This window comes from Sorex fumeus, unplaced genomic scaffold (genome assembly GCF_029834395.1).
Source record: "Sorex fumeus unplaced genomic scaffold, SorFum_2.1 ptg000103l, whole genome shotgun sequence".
Classification (NCBI taxonomy): Eukaryota; Metazoa; Chordata; class Mammalia; order Eulipotyphla; family Soricidae; genus Sorex; species Sorex fumeus.
Genome location: NW_026606160.1, coordinates 5,047,306 through 5,050,682, shown reverse-complemented (window position 1 = coordinate 5,050,682; position 3,377 = coordinate 5,047,306). Strand labels below are relative to the sequence as shown.

At 35.4% G+C, this 3,377-nt stretch overlaps 1 non-coding gene across 1 annotated transcript; it reads left to right on the top strand.

Annotated features, from left to right (window-relative positions):
• The first annotated feature begins 591 nt into the window (after positions 1-591).
• LOC130042570 (U7 small nuclear RNA) lies at positions 592-653 on the top strand. Its single transcript, XR_008795259.1, has one exon. It is a non-coding gene; the product is annotated as a U7 small nuclear RNA (small nuclear RNA).
• Positions 654-3,377: the final 2,724 nt, after the last annotated feature.

Genomic DNA, 3,377 nt, shown 5'->3' with positions numbered 1-3,377 from the left:
TCGCTCCAGCCCACAAGAACGTCAATGAAAGTTTATTAATACAACACAAAACAGAATTTAAGATAATAAATAGCTCTGTAGCACTGTCCTCCGCTGTTCAACAAATAGTTCGAGCAGTCACCAGTAACAGCTCCATTGTGAGACTTGTTGTTACTGTTTTTTGCATATTGAATACCTCACTGGTGGCTTGCCAGGCTTTGCCCTGTGAAGATAATAAATACAAAATGAAATTAGTATGATTGCTATATATTATTTAAAATTCAGACTTACCAGAAAGATTTAACAATTCCAACTTAAATGCACCTAATAAAGTAGTTTCAAAATATTTCAAGTATTTAAAATTCTTTTATTAAATCACCGTGAGAAAAAGAAAGTTGTCCATGATTGAGTTTCAGTATTACAATGCTCAAACACCTGTCCTTTGACCCGTGTACACTTCTCAACACCAATGTCCTCAATTTTCCTCTTTCCAACCCCACCCCAAGTCTGCCTCTGCCACAGACAGACACTTTTTTTATGTGAAGAACTTAACACCATCGTCTTTGTGGGCAATTCTATCATCACTAATAGGTAAATCAAGAAATTAGTTAAAAGTGTTACAGCTCTTTTAGAATTTGTCTAGCAGTTTTTCTGGTTGCTACTGGAAAGCCCACACTCACCCCCCAAACGAAACGAGTTGTGATACAAAATATTTTAAAAAGCAATAAACTTGTTCGTTTATTTATTTTATTTTTAGAAGCGCCAGGAATCAAATCTGAGTCCTTACACATGCTTTATCACTGAGACATATCCTTGATTCGTAAAATAAGTTCAGTTGTACATACAATACACTGTCCGCCAACAGTGTAGAATGCACATTCTCTCAAGCTCACAGAGAATACTTACAATGACTGGCCAGAACTAATATTAGTACCAACAAATTAAAATAAAAGCTGGTATCATATAGCCTGATTAAACATAGAACATAATTGTTATAGAGATAACACAAATTCCTGAAAGTAAAAAATAAATTTCTATTTACTCATGAGTAAAAGAAACTAAAATGGAAATTTGAGAGTACTTAGTTTCTATTTATTCACTTTTACCAGGAATTGTGGTTTGGGCCACACCCAGCTATGCTCAGATCTTATTCCTGGCTTTATGCTCAGAAATCACTTCTAGTGTGCTAGGATTTGGGAAGAAGGTTATTGGGCCTATCTGATGCCGGGGGAAAACTAGAAACACATGCAAGGCCTAACTTCCTAAAACACCTCTCTGACTCTGAAAGTTAGTTTTTAAAATACTGAATTTCAACATTGGTAAGATAAAGTTTATAAGCTTCTTGAGGGAAATCTATAATTTTGAGTACATACATTTGTTTTTCTAATGTCTGAAAATTCAGCAAGTAATTTATGTAATTAAAGAAAGTAATCAGGAAAAGAAGTAAAATAAACTAAAGTAAAATTTTTCAAAAGGTGATAATAAATGCAAAAGCATAAATTAATGATATAGAAAACAAATAATTGGGATAAACCAAATAAAAAAATTGTTTAACATGAGTAATACATTTCCGACTACTAAAAAATCACTTAATCACTTAACTTCCCGTTAGTCGTCGATTTGCTCGAGCGGGCGCCAGTAACGTCTCCATTTGTCCCTGTTGCGTGCTAGTGTAGCCCAATGGCATCTGTTCGCTCTGGGAACATGAAGGGCCTCAAACCGATCGTTCATGATCTTCAGGAAGAAGTCTGACCATCTGGTAGGTGGGCGGCCACGCGGTCTCTTGACATCCCGTGGAATCCAATCAGTAACAGCTCTAGTCCAACGGTCGTCTTTAAATCTCATTACGTGACCAGCCCATCTGATTTTCGACACCTTGGCAAATGAGACAGCGTCCCTGATCATTGATCGTCGACGGATGTCAGAACTCCGGATTCGTTCTCTCATTTGAGTGGAACGTGATATTCCAAGCATAGCTCTTTCTATTCTTTCTATTCTTCTTTGGGAGACCTGAATGGCGTTCTCATCTTGTTTGCGTAGGGCCCAGGTCTCTGAGGCATATGTTAATGCAGGAAGAACAGTGGAATCAAAGAGATGTGCCCGGAGCCGGAGGTTCTTCGTCCTCTTAGCTATTTCTTCCAACTACTAAAAAAAAATTTGAAAAAAGAAAGCTCCACCGGTTCCCCCAAAGGTACAAATAAAACAAGAATATAAATGAGACATATTGAAATGGTCAATGGTCAACAGAGATTAAAATCTACTAAGGGATATAATGCACAAATGTAAATATTTTTGAAAATTTACGTAAAACATGAAAATTTTTAGAGAATGCATTTATTGTAATTTTTTAAAAGAGAAAGAGGATATCCAAATGATCCTATATAAAGTTGAATTAGTGCCCATACATTTTTCATACAAAAAATAATAATAGGCTCTAGAGGATTTTCAGGTGAGTTTTACCAAATGTTCAAAAACAGATGATTCCAATCTTACATGAATTATTCATTGAATATAAAAAAAGAGCCACTCCCAATTCATTTTATGAAGTGATGACTATGTATATGTAAAATGTTAATGCTTCTCATTTTTTAAAAAAATTCTATGTTTATATGTTTCATTTTTAATTTCTTCCTCTATCTGGAACTGATTATATGTGTATATATACATATATATATATATATACGTATACATAGATTGATATAGATGTTGATATTGTCTTAGTACCATTTATTTAAGTGGGGGAGATGCAAAGAGATGAGAGAGATGCAAAGAGCCTCAACAATAAAGAAAAGGAGCCCTCATGTGACCGAAAAGACTAGAAAAGGTAGGCGTCAATAAAAAGATGATTCTTTGGGGATGAAAGGGAGTTTATCAAATGAAGAAAATAGGCGAAATAAAACACAGAAGTCTTATTAGTAAAATCATGTTTATAAAGGTACTATCAGTAACATTCAACTGGAAGTATGTTTCTCAAAGGGAAAATATTTCTGGAGGAAAAAATAAATTACAGAGCACACTTATACATTCATTAGGAATCAATCTTTCTTTCCCTTTCCCTTTTTCTGACTTCTCCTTCAGTCTCTCTCTCTCTCTCTCTATCTCTCTCTCTCTCTCTCTCCCCACCCCCAGCCTCTTTTCCTCTCCCTTTCCTTTCCTTTGCCTTCTGTCTCCTGGTTATTACGAGTGACATATTCCATTCAATGACAGCAAAAAGAATTCTACTCTTTCTGGTCAATGGAGAGGCTTTTCCATAAAACATAGCAAACACTTCAGCAGTGTGGGTAACTTGCTTTGGTTTGAAGCATGCTAAATTATTCTGTATCTTGGACAATGACATAATGCCATTAATGTGTGTGCCTGTGTCTATGAGATACTATTGTAACACTGTAACACTGTCC